Source organism: Pseudorca crassidens, chromosome 9 (assembly GCF_039906515.1).
Source record: "Pseudorca crassidens isolate mPseCra1 chromosome 9, mPseCra1.hap1, whole genome shotgun sequence".
NCBI lineage: Eukaryota > Metazoa > Chordata > Mammalia > Artiodactyla > Delphinidae > Pseudorca > Pseudorca crassidens.
The window spans coordinates 9,627,625-9,641,111 of NC_090304.1; the positions used below are offsets into that span (position 1 = coordinate 9,627,625).

Genomic DNA, 13,487 nt, shown 5'->3' on the forward strand with positions numbered 1-13,487 from the left:
AATTGTGGCTCTCGCGGCTCTAGAGCGCAGACTCAGTAGTTGTGGCGCACGGGCTTAGTTGCTCCACGGCATGTGGGAGTCTTCCCGGACCAGGGATCGAACCCGTATCCCCTGCATTGGAAGGCGGATTCTTAACCACTGTGCCACCAGGGAAGCCCCATGTATCATTGTTAAATCAGTCTTTCTGCGGGGGAATAAAGGCTGGGACTTCCGCCACCTTGCTGATTTCACTCTGGGGATATCCTAGTTCCTCTCTAATTTCCAGTAGCTACGACGGAGAGCATATAAAAGCTGCTGTATTTTTTACACATTGTTGATACATCTAGCCTTACAAAGTATCTCATCTTACTATCTTAATACTGCTTGTTGTATTTCAAGAGCCTGTCTCATGTTTCCTGGCAAAACAATCATGCTCTCTGCAAATGAATGTGTTTTCTGTCTTCTTTGGAAATATTTAGGATTGGTCCATTTTATTATTTTTGTCGCTACTTAGGGGGGTTGACACAAAGCAAGGTTGACTGACTGCATGTCACAGGCATATTTTTGTTTATCCTGGATTTTAATGGAAATGTCATTAGCATCCATTATTTTATTTTATTTTAATTTTTTAAATGATTTTCTTTGTTTTGGCCGTGCCACGCGGCTTGTGGGATCTTAGTTCCCCAAACAGGGATGGAACCCAGGCTCTCGGCAGTGACATCAGCAAGTCCTAACGACTGGACCGCCAGGGAATTCCTGCATCCGTTATTTTAGAACTGCACTTGCTCTTGGCATTGTAAATTATTTTTTTGTACCTAAATAGTTTCTTCTATACTTATTTTACTTTAAATTTTTATTAAGAATGGTCATTGAGTTTCATTAAATAACCTTCATCTAGTCATATAATAGGGAGATTTCTCTTTTTCAGTTGTTGAGATGATGATATTGGTAACGTGTATGATATTGAACTGCACCCTTGGTTTTGGAATCCCCTGTGTATGTTTCACATGTTAATCCAAAGCCACCTCTGGCCTGTATTTAATGATTTCAGAGGAGACCTTTTTTTTTTTTTGCGGTACGCGGGCCTCTCACTGTTGTGGCCTCTCCCGTTGCGGAGCACAGGCTCCGGACGCGCAGGCTCAGCGGCCATGGCTCACGGGCCCAGCCGCTCCGCGGCATGTGGGACCTCCCCGGACCGGTCACGAACCTGCGTCCCCTGCATCGGCAGACGGACTCTCAACCACTGCGCCACCAGGAAGCCCAGAGGAGAACTTTTATACACACACAAACACACACACACACACACACACACATTGACATGATACTGTGGTTCTCAAAGCCTGGTCCATGGGCCACTGTGGAACTCTGAGATTCTTACAAGGGGTCCTGGGAGATCAAACTCTTTTAATAATGATACTAATATTTTTCAGGTCACTCTCATTCTCTTACAATTGTTCTTTGGAGTTTTCCAGAGGCTATGTGATATGTGACACAGCGACAGAATTAATGCAGAAGAAAATATATTTCAGCAGTTTTCTATCAGTCATATGTTAAAGAGACTTGCAAAATTCTAAACATTGGTAATCCCAATGCAGTGCAATTTTTTTTGTCCTTTTGGAAAATATAAACTTTTTAATAAAGATATGCTATATATTAAAATATATGAATTTATTATTCTTATGATTAAATAAAAAATAAATGTTTTATAAATGTCTCCATTTTAAACTGTGTAAATGTAGATAATTTATAAGCCACTTAAACAGAAGCTCTTTTTTGTGGTCCTTAATCGTTTTTACGGTTATAATGGATTCCCTTTTCTGAGAACCATTGACATAATATAACCACAGACATGTAAGTACATTTTATATATGTATCATTTGAATAATACTAAGTACCCTACTTATTATTTTCACTCCTAGCTATCAATACTCATAAAAACAAGGAAGGTTGAGGGACCTCCCTAGTGGTCCAATGGTAAAGAATCTACCTTTCAAGATCCCACATGCCTCAGGGCAACTAAGCCCCTGCACCACAACTACGGAGCTCACGCCTCAACTGGAGAGCCTGCGTGCCGCAAACTACTGAGCCCAAGCGCTCTGGAACTCATGCGCCACAACTAGAGAAGAGAAAACCTGCACTCTGCAACTAGAGAGAAGCCTGCGCGCCACAATGAAGAGGCTTCATGCCTCAGTGAAGATCCCGTGTGCCGCAACTAAGACCTGACGCAGCCAAAAAAATAAATAAATAAAACAATAATAATAATTAAAAAAAAAACAACAAGGACGGTTGAGAAGAAGTGGAAGTTGACAAAAGGATGATCAAGGAAGATCTCACTGAGAAGGAGACATTTGAGTAGAGACCAAGGAAACAAGAGAAATTGAAATGAGATTCAAACAGGATTGGTGTGCACTGCATATTCCTATATGTGTTCAAAGGCAAATAATAATAAATTTTAAAATAGTGTTCAGTTGTTAGATTGTGTATAGTTGGCAAATACACTGCTCAGAGACAGGACTAAGTGGGCAATTAATAGATATTTTTTAAGATTTTTTTTTTGGATGTGGACCAGTTTTTAAAGTCTTTGTTGAATTTGTTACAATATTGCTTCTGTTTTATGTTTTGTTTTGTTTTTCTTGCTGCGAGGCACGTGGGATCTTAGCTCCCTGACCAGGATGGAACCCATACCCCCCGCATTGGAAGGTGATGTCTAAACCACTGGACCACCAGGGAAGTCCCAATAGATCTGAATCCAATAATTCTTTCAGTCTCTGATATTCTTTTTTTACCTCCAAAACACATATATATCTTCATCCTTCTACTTATTTATTTATTTTTTTTTGCGGTACGCGGGCCTCTCACTGTTGTGGCCTCTCCCGTTGCGGAGCACAGGCTCTGGACGCGCAGGCCCAGCGGCCATGGCTCACGGGCCCAGCTGCTCCGCGGCATGTGGGGTCTTCCCGGACCGGGTCACGAACCCGTGTCCCCTGCATCGGCAGGCGGACTCCCAACCACTGCACCACCAGGGAAGCCCCCTTCTACTTATTTTTATATTATCTCAGTGGTTTCTCTAAAAATGGTTATTACTGTTACATATGAGTCCAAGTTGGGGGACTGGAGCTGGGGGTGCTCCTCAGAACCCAGTGGATGCTGAGAGTGGGCGGTGGGAGTATTTGCACTGGGTGTGGGCGTAGAGATGCAGTGCCTGTGGAGCATTTGAAAGTGATGAGTGAAAGTGAAGCTTCCCCGGAACCTACTTTTCTAAATAACGTCAGCGATAAAGTTCACCTCCCTGAAGAGGTATCAGTATAAGTTTTAATACTCGTTCTACCTTCCATTGCCCTGGAACAGACCACTCCCAGAGCCCTGTCCTCGATACTCCCCCGACTCCATGCGGTCACTCAGGCACCCAGGCTGTCCTGATGAAGGCCTCAAGCATCTCTTAGGGCCTCAGGACTCTACTGGATCTTGGCGTTAGGTGGCAGATAAGGGAATAGGGAAGGGGCTTTCCGAGACAGGTCTGGAGGTGATGTTTCTCATGACTCCCCCATTCCATTGACCTGAACTCAGGGACGTGGCCACACCCCAGGGAAACAAAGCCAGCTGTGTGTCCTGGCAGCAGAGGAAAATGGCTTGGTAAATAGCTCTCTAGTATCTGTTTGTTTTGCTTTTTTAAACTGCTTTATTGACTTCACAATATATAATGAACATCTCTCCATGCAACAGGTAAAACTCTCCTGCTGATAGAAACTTACAGATTGGGTCAGAAACACAACATTCAATTAGAAGCTGGTAATAGGAGACCCACAAGAAACAAGTAACACCAAAAGGTTTACGACAAAGGTACGTCACAAACATGTAAGTTTAGGAAACGATGTGTCTCCCTACTAACTTCAGGGAAGACATCAGGATTCAAGGCATAAGGCAAAACTCATCCTGATGGTCCTGGTGAGGGGAGTCAGGGCTAACTGCCCGCAGACTATGACTCACTGCTTTTCCCTCAGCTGCCTCCCCTCCTCCCCAGTCCTTTCCATATTCTCTTCTCTCATCCTTAGCTGTGGCTCTCTAAGACTCTGAGTCATGTCCCGTCTACACTGCAGGGTGGGCTGCCTAATGCAGAACCGCCTACGATTTCCTCTAGGAACACAATATCCACCAGCCTCCAAAGGGCCACGGGCTCTCCTTTATCAGCGTCTCGCCCCTTTTCATCCTTGTTTTCATTCTCCTGGTTGGCATGTTCCATGTTGAGGGTGTTACTGCCTGTTCCTCTTTGGACGCCATTGCTCCTGGGCCTGTCCTCGCTGCCTCCTGCTTCTCCCGATTCTTGCTGCACATGCGCCGCCGCCACACTTCGACTCGCAGGCCGTTTTCTGTGGCCAAACGCCATGCCGCCGGGGGTGGGGGCATGGGGGCTGCCGTCTCTGCCCCGGGACCCCTGGGGAGGGGTCCACAGGCCGTGTCCGCTCGCCCACGCCATCTCTGGGGACCGCCCCCTCCGGGTCCCTTACCTGTTCTCCCTGCACCTCCTACTCTTGGGGGCCGACCCGGCCCGCACTCCCTCAGGGCCACCAGGAGCAGGGAGCGAGAAGTGAGCGAACGACAGCCGGGCTGATATCTGTTTTTAATATCCTTACTGTCTAGAGCATAAACTATTTTGTAAATTGTTGATCTTGGTAGGCAAACCTATATTTCATTTCTTTTCCTTAAATTCTTTTTTTTTAAAATAATTTTTTAAAATTTATTTTTATGTATTTTATTTTTTGGCCCTGTTGCACAGCATGTGGGATCTTAGTTCCCCAACCAGGGATGGAACCTGTGCCCCCTGCATTGGAAGTGTGAAGTCTTAACCACTGGGCCGCCAGGGAGGTCCCAATATTTCGTTTCTAATCCTGTCACCCTCAGCAAGATCTATAAACAAAACACATTTTTTCAACAGCTTTATTGAGATATAACTCACATATCATAGAATGCATGCATTTAAAGGGTACACTTCAGTGGCTTTCAGTATATTCAGGGTTGTGCAGTCATCCCCACAATCCACTGTGGAACATTTTTCATCACCCCCAGAAGAACCCCCCAGACAGCAGACATGCCCCATTCCCAATAACTCCCCCAGTCTCAGGCAATAAGTAATCTACTTTCTGTCTCCATTCTCTTTTAATGTTGCTGATGAAAAGTCTGTTGTGAATTCTAGTTATTTTGTGGGAAAAGTTTAGATTTTTCTTTTCAACTTTGATTTTCTGAAACTTCACGGAAACTAGGCTTTATCCAGACATCAGTCTTTTTCACTCATCTATCTTAGCCCTCACTGAACCCTTTTAGTCAGAAACTGACGAAACACGTTTATCTTTACTGCCATCCCCAGGCAGTTGCCATCCTGTTTTTTTTTTTTAACTGAAATATAGTTGATTTACAATATTGTGTTAGTTTCAGGTGTACAGCAAAGTGATTCAGTTATATATACATATTTTTTTTTCAGATTATTTTCCATTCTGTTCATGTATTTTGTGAGAAGTGTTTTAACTCGAGTGTTTACTTCCAGGAGACGCAATATTTGCTTTAGTCTAAGACATGTGTTAGAAGTACAGCTAGAATGATGCATTTCTGCCTGGACAGATGTTACTATCCTGTCTCCAGCTCCAGGTAATAAGAGTCCTACAGAGTGTACTTAGAAGGAAAACTACGAGCAATATTTCCATGAGGTCTTTTTCTCCATCCTCATTTCGCCATAAACTTCTAACACGACACTGAGGATTCTCGCCTCCTCCCTGGTCTGTGATTCCTGTTTCTTTCCACCCGAGTTTGTTACCAGTGCATTTTCCGCAGGGCACGTAGCCCTCACGTACCTACCGTCTGCTCTCCGTTCCCTATCCCCTGAGTGCTGAAGCGACTTATTGGGTAATGAGGACCCCAGGTTGAAGCCTTTTCCGCTCCACAGAGCAACAGCCCAGTGCTGGAGAAAGACACCTAAAATAAATACATTGGGTATGTATTTGACGATTCATTGATTTCTATTTTCTAGGAGCGTGGTGTTTTTTTACCGAGTGATTGGAGATTTTCCTATGATCATTCTCTTCTTGATTTTCAGTTTGATTCCACGATGGTCAGAGAACATACTTTGTACGATTTCACTTATTTTGCCTTTGTCAAGGTTAGTCGAATGACGTGTTGGCGTGGACATCCTTTGCTCCTGTCTCCAGTGTTCCTGCTACACTCCCGTCCTCTGGACATCTGGTAGTTGCTGGCGCTGTTGGCACGGTCCACTCTCACTCTCTTGAACTCCGCGTGGATTTCCAGACACAAGTCCCTTGAACAGACACTCTTCGGCTATATCATTGGCCAGGTGGTGCGCCTGGCAAACACGTGACCATGGAGAATGGGTACCCTCACTCCACTGGGGCAGCTCTGTGATGTCCTGAGGCAGATGGAGGCCCAAGCTGTCCAGGTGCTGAGACTGGGGCTAGGAAGGGGCTTTCTGGGCCTGCCCTGTCTAGAGGCTGACATCAGGTTCTGCAGTCCTAGGAGGGTACCTCCTGGGAGCTGCCATTGCTCGGAATCCTGAGACCTCCTCCCTTCCAAGCCGGTGACCGGTCTGACTGGGAGATGGGAATTTCACTGACTACAGTCCCATTTGGCCTTCTGGCGCCGCAACGCAGGACCTTCTCTTGTGTTTCATTCCTGTCCGTGTTATACCTGACAGAGGAGTTGAACCTGGTGGGAGCTGAATTGTCCCGAGAAAGGGCCAGAGGTCTACCTGGTAGAGGGGATGCCCAGGTAGGAAGAGGGACCCTCGGAGGTGTGGGCAGAAGTGGCAATAACTTATCCCTGGTTACAAGATTGTGGGGACTGGTAAAAGTAAGGGGAGATAAGGTTTGATTTTAAAATCTCTTGCTTTGGGACTTCCCTGGTGGTCCAGTGGGTAAGACTCTGCGCCCCCAATGCAGGGGGCCCAGATTCGAGCCCTGGTCAGGGAACTAGATCCCGCGTGCATGTGGCAACTAAGAAGTCCACATGCCGCGATTAAGAAGTCCACATGCCGCAACAGAGACCCGGCGCAGCCTAAATGAATAAATAAATATTTTTTAAAAATCTCTTGCTTTGCTTTATTCCGATGTAGTGCACACTTTTCCCTTGACCTTCCTGACTTCGTAGGTCATTGTGTGAATGAGCGATGGACCATGTTGCCACTCGAGGGACACAACTAGGGAGATTCACACAATTGAAGGGGGCACCAAACATCTCAGGAAGTGGGATAAATAATATTTTTGTGAACTATTTTTAAAAGTCAAGATCAGTGCCATATATCAAATTTAAAAATCAAGACAGGGGGCTTCCCTGGTGGCGCAGTGGTTGAGAGTCCGCCTGCCGATGCAGGGGACACAGGTTCGTGCCCCGGTCCGGGAAGATCCCACATGCCGCGGAGCGTCTGGGTCCATGAGCCATGGCCACTGAGCCTGCGCGTCCGGAGCCTGTGCTCCGCAACGGGAGAGGCCACAACAGTGAGAGGCCCGCGTACCGCAAAAAAAAAAAAAAAAAATCAAGACAGGATTCACCCTGGCTTTTGCCTGAGTCACCTCTCTCACTGGCTCTGTTCCCAGCCCTGCACACTTGGGGCAGAGACAGAGAGAGCTGAGAAAAGTGTCCGGCCGTGGCCAGCAGGGGTCAGAATGAAGATGAAGACTGTGGCGGATCAGGGAATTGGGGCGGGACCCAACCGCCAGAACCTGCCCTCTGGTTCCTGGGGAGAAGGGGGTGGGTGGGGAGGGGAGGAAAACCAGTTTCCAGACAAGGGATTAATTTATTTTTTTGTTAACATCTTTACTGGAGTATAATTGCTTTACAATGGTGTGTTCGTTTCTGCTGTATCACAAAGTGAATCAGCTATACGTATACATTTATCCCCTCCCTCTTGCGTCTCCCTCCCTCCCACCCTCCCTATCCCACCCCTCTAGGTGGTCACAAAGCACCGAGCTGATCTCCCTGTGCTATGCGGCTGCTTCCCACTAGCTATCTCACCCATGAATTCTTTAATGAATAATTGTGTGTGTGTGTGTGAGAGAGAGAGAGATGAAGCTCTTTGAAGCCTCTATTTTAATCAGACAACAAAAAAGAACTTCAGGTTTGCAGATACTTTATTGAAATGAAAATGTATTTGAGGTTTCAACAATTGTCTTGCAGTGTGTAGATCAAAAGACAAGAAAGACAAACACACACACACACACACACACAAAGAAAGACAGCTTGTGGTTTACACTCATCGCCAGTCGACGTCTTCTGAGTCAAAGATCTTATGGAAAGTTAAAACGGTTCACAGAAAATACTATTATATATAATTTCCTGGAAAACAAAAATAAACATCACTTAGATTTTCAACTCTTTCTTGTAAAGTAAAATCTTGCAGAATAAACATTTCTTATTGTTTTCCTGAATCTGTCCACACACATCTGTCATCCAAGAGAATTAGTGCTGGGAGTAAAATCAGAATGATCGCATCCTTTATTTGATCATTCAGGAGACATTTATTAACGTCAAAGAAGTTCTGGTATTTCCAGATCTTTTCTCCACCAGGGATCCCTTGAGTAAGTTTTTTTCTGCACATTTCTTGTTCCGTGAAATAACTTATCCATAACTCTGCTGCATGTATTATCATTTTTCCACACAGAATGGTGAAAATTTCAGCTCCATGGCATTTTTGAGTTCCTGTATGGCCTTACTGTCAGAGATATAGAAAGTAGGCTGCTGCCTTTTACCTTTGACTTTGGGGCCTACAAAGTCTTGAGGCTGTGCACTAAGAATGATTTGTCTGAGCTACGTTTTTAAAGGAAAAAACCCCATCATCCTTAATTGTAAGGATTATTCAGTAAATTTTAGTAAATACATATAACATCTAATTTACCATTTTAAATACGCCTCACACCATATTCACTCAGCAGTCAGTGCAACCAATCTCCAGACTGTCTTCATCTTGCAAAAAAGAAACTCTATAGCTGTTAAATAACTCCCATTTTCCTCACCATCCAACCCCTGGAAACCACGATTCTACCTTCTACCGCTATTCTACACCAAAACCTGTACAGGAATGTCCATAGCAGCGTTACTCATCACAGCCCCAGAGTGGAAACAAAAACCTGTACAGGAATGTCCATAGCAGCGTTACTCATCACAGCCCCAGAGTGGAAACAAAAACCTGTACAGGAATGTCCATAGCAGCGTTACTCATCACAGCCCCAGAGTGGAAACAAAAACCTGTACAGGAATGTCCATAGCAGCGTTACTCATCACAGCCCCAGAGTGGAAACAAAAACCTGTACAGGAATGTCCATAGCAGCGTTACTCATCACAGCCCCAGAGTGGAAACAAAAACCTGTACAGGAATGTCCATAGCAGCGTTACTCATCACAGCCCCAGAGTGGAAACAAAAACCTGTACAGGAATGTCCATAGCAGCGTTACTCATCACAGCCCCAGAGTGGAAACAAAAACCTGTACAGGAATGTCCATAGCAGCGTTACTCATCACAGCCCCAGAGTGGAAACAAAAACCTGTACAGGAATGTCCATAGCAGCGTTACTCATAACAGCCCCAAATTGGAAACAACCCAATCGTCCACCAGCTGATGAATAAGATTAAAAATATGGTATGTCCATACAGTGGAATATTGATACAGGCTATCACACGGATGAATCTTGAAAACATTACATAGGTGAGAGAAGTTGGACACGAGAGGCCACATATTGTGTGACTGCACGGATGTCCAGGACCGGCAAATGCATAGAGACAGAAAGCAAAGCAGTGGTTGCCGGGGCTTGAGGGCAGAGGGGCGTGGAGAGACACTGCTTAATGGGGTGAGGTTTCTTTTGGGGGTGATGAAAATGTTTTGAAACTGGAGAGTGGCGATGGTTGCACAACATTGTAATAAATGTACTAAAAGCGGCCGAATTGCACAATTTTGATGGGTAAATTGTGGAGCGTGTGATTTGTATCTTCCCCCAAATAAGCTGTTTAAAAAGAAAGAAAAAGGGAACTCGTGAAGGGGAGGGAGGACTAGGTTTAACATGCCGGAACGAGCGAGGCCGGGCAGAACTGGGATCCAGCCACGGGAACCATCTTCTTAGGATGTGCCCCTGGGGCTGGCACCATCAGATGCCGGTGGCCACACCAGTGGAGTCTGTGGGCACGGGGTTCCCATGTTCACCGCGGCTGCCGTGATTAATCAGGATTGCTCTGGAACATTCTTGTCATTCCCTCAAAGTTGAAAGTCCTGGATACGCACACGCCTTTGGTCAACCCGGGCCGCCTGCTGCACGTCCGAGCTCTCTGTGCCGGAGAGCTGGAAATGCGACTCTGTCCCCTCTCAGCCTCTACAGTGTAAGGTGGGGTCCTGTCTCCCACCTGCCTTCAGATTCCCATCAAATAGGAAGGATCCAGACGCTGAGCAGCCAAAAGGGGACAATGGTCCATGACACATGGCAGCTCCTCTGAGAACCTGGAGATGCTCCAGTCCCAGCAAGCCCGAGCCCGGGCTCCTCAGATGGAGACAGGCTGGGACCTGGGACACGTTGCTGCAGCGTTTGCACCTGGATAAACGTCTCCTGGAGCAACAAAATACAAAGAAACTATAAGGGACTAAAAATACCTGCATGCAGTTGGGGCAAAGTATGGACAACAAGATACAAAAAGACCAAAAACCCAAATGCCACTTCTGAAGAACCGGGAGCAAAAGCAGGGGGTCGGGAGAAAAGCAGGGTACTGCTCATGTCCCCCGCACACAACGCCACCAAAGGGGTGGGCAGGCCACCTAAGCCACCCCTCCGGCCCGACCCCTGGACACACCCCTACCCTCCCCCCATAGAAGGAACAAGCTTGCCCCCCTTGGGAAGCAAGCAGGCAAGCAAGCCCTAACCAGAATCCCCTCGGGAACTCTCAAAGCTCCCGTGATCCAGCGGTTTCCCATGCTGATGACATCACAATGCCCGAGGTGCCACCGGGCAGCAGAGTTTGGGAACCTCTAGCACACAGCATCTGGCACGGTGCTCCCATAAGGTTGGCAGGACAGTGTGCTCACAGCAACATAGCAGATGAAGAACCCGGGGTCAAAGAGGGCAATGTCATCTTGCAGGTTGACGGCCAGGCTGAGGCAGGACGGGTCCCCTGACCACTGGCATCTCCACACGCAGTGGACACATGTCTGCGTGGATGAGCTCTGCTCTGAGCCTCTGCATCAGGCTTCCCCACCTGGCCACGCTCCCCCAGCACAGCCCCTTTCCTCCCAGCCAGACTCCCACACGGGAGGGAGGAGTGACCACCAGCTTCCGGACGTCACAGGCCCAGGGCCCAATGGCCATCGGGAAAATATCTGTGACTTCCGTCTAGAAGGCTTGGAACCCACACAAAAGCCTCAGCTGCCTCAGTACAGGGATCTGGTCCTAGGGAAATAGACTTGCCTCACAAAACACTGTCTCATTAATGATTTTTTACTATAAAGACTTTTTGCTATAATGGCTTTTTGCTACATTGCCACTTTTTGAAAAACTATTTTTTAAATAAATTAATTTGTTTAATTTTGGCTGTGTTGGGTCTTCATTGCTGCCTGCGGGCTTTCTCTAGTTGCGGCGAGCGGGGGCTACTCTCCCTTGCGGTGTGCAGACTTCTCATTGCGGTGGCTTCTCTTGCTGCGGAGCACGGGCTCTAGGCGCGGGGGCTTCAGTAATTGTGGCGTGTGGGCTCAATCCCACGAAGCACGTGGGATCTTCCCGGACCAGGGCTTGAACCCGTGTCCCCTGCATTGGCAGGCGGATTCTTAACCACTGTGCCACCAGGGAAGCCCCGCAGCACTACTTACAATAGCCAGGACATGGAAGCAACCTAAATGTCCATCAACAGAGGAACGGATAAAGAAGATGTGGTACATATATACAATGGAATATTACTCAGCCATAAAAAGGAATGAAATTAGGTCATTTGTAGAGACATGGATGCACCTAGAGACTGTCATACAGAGTGAAGTAAGCCAGAAAGAGAAAAACAAGTATCGTATATTAACGCATATATGTGGAATCTGAAAAAATAGGTATAGACGATCTTATTTACAAAGCAGAAATAGAGACACAGAGAACAAATGTATGGATACCAAGGGGGAAAGGGAGGTGGGTGGGATGAACTGGGAGATTGGGATCGACACATATACACTATTGATACTATGTATAAAATACATAACTAATAAGAACCTACTGTACAGCACAGGGAACTCTACTCAGTGTTCTGTGGTGACCTAAATGGGAAGAAAATCCAAAAAAGAGGGGATATATGTATACATATGGCTGATTCACTTTGCTGTACAGTATAAACTAACACAATATTGTAAAACAACTATACTCCAGTGGGTGCACATGTACGCACTGCTATATTTAAAAAGGATAACCAACAAGGACTTCCTGTATAGCACAGGGAACTCTGCTCAATGTTATGCAGCAGCCTGGATGGGAGGGGAGTTTGGGGGGAGAATGGATACATGCATATGTATGGCTGACACCCTTTGCTGTGCAGCTGAAACTATCACAACATTGTTAATCAGCTATACTCCAATGTAAAATGAAAAGTAAAAAAAAAATCCACCCCAGGAAGTCTTCATGTCCCCGCACTTCCAGGCTATGTCATCTGCCAGCCCTGTGGGTGATACCAGATACCATGCCCTGCTGCCAGCGGGCGTCAGGAAGTCTGGGTGCCAACTAGAGGCCATGGGGGGGCCTCCCCTTACCTTCCTTCCTCATGTCTGGACAGCGGTGCAGGAGAGCTGACCTAGAGCAACACCTTCTGAGTCAGATTCCGACCTAACTGCACACCCTACATGACCTTGGGTAATGACTTTGAGTCTCACTTTCCATAAACTTAAAACGAAGATGAAAACAACACCATCACCACCCCCTCCCCTGGCACAGAGAGCCGGTGTGATTGAGAAGCACAGCAAAGGCAGAGACCTTGCACGGTGCCTCTCACACAGTAGGTGATCTGTAATTGACAGTTATTATCCCTGTTTCCAACTAGTTCCCCGGGGAGCAGTTATCTGGGGCTGGATACAAAGCCCACACCCTTGACCCTGACACAGTAAGAGTTTACTACCATGTTGTGGTATCTGCCTGAGTCAGTCTTCTTGATCTGTTTCAGCAAAACACAAGACACAACTGCCAAAGGGCCAGCGGCACGTGGTCCTGAGGACGGCAGCGCAAGAGACAGTGCTCTTCCCGTTGCAGCCCGCTGGGCGGGGCCAGAGAGGGGACAGGTTCCTGCTCCCAGGAGTGTAACCAGCTGCATCTGGACCCTCCCCCCTCCTGGCGCTGCCACCTCGTCTTGGCCCCTCTCAATAAAATCACTGCAACTGCCTTCATGGTGAGGGTCCTCCCTGCTGGGGTCTCCTGCAGAGGTGGATGCCGCAGAGGCAGACCCAGCAAGGGCTGGGTGCTGGGGGTGGAAGAGGGTGGCATGGCAGCCAGGGGTAAGGGGCACCGGGGTAAG

The 13,487-nt window shown here is 47.0% G+C and overlaps 1 long non-coding RNA gene and 1 pseudogene across 5 annotated transcripts in view; one reads left to right on the forward strand and one right to left on the reverse strand.

Annotated features, from left to right (window-relative positions):
• Positions 1–7,039, forward strand: part of LOC137230095 (uncharacterized) — a 28,986-nt gene extending 21,947 nt beyond the window's left edge. For 4 of the 5 annotated variants that reach the window (XR_010946001.1, XR_010946002.1, XR_010945999.1 and 1 more), the window contains 3 exons: positions 3,703–3,819; positions 5,519–5,961; positions 6,065–7,039. This is a non-coding gene — a long non-coding RNA (uncharacterized lncRNA). Of the gene's footprint in view, positions 1–1,898; positions 3,613–3,702; positions 3,820–5,518; positions 5,962–6,064 lie in introns of all 5 variants that reach the window. The other variant, XR_010946000.1, reaches the window with a different exon arrangement.
• LOC137230094 (protein BEX1-like) lies at positions 3,652–4,263 on the reverse strand (annotated as a pseudogene).
• Positions 7,040–13,487: the final 6,448 nt, after the last annotated feature.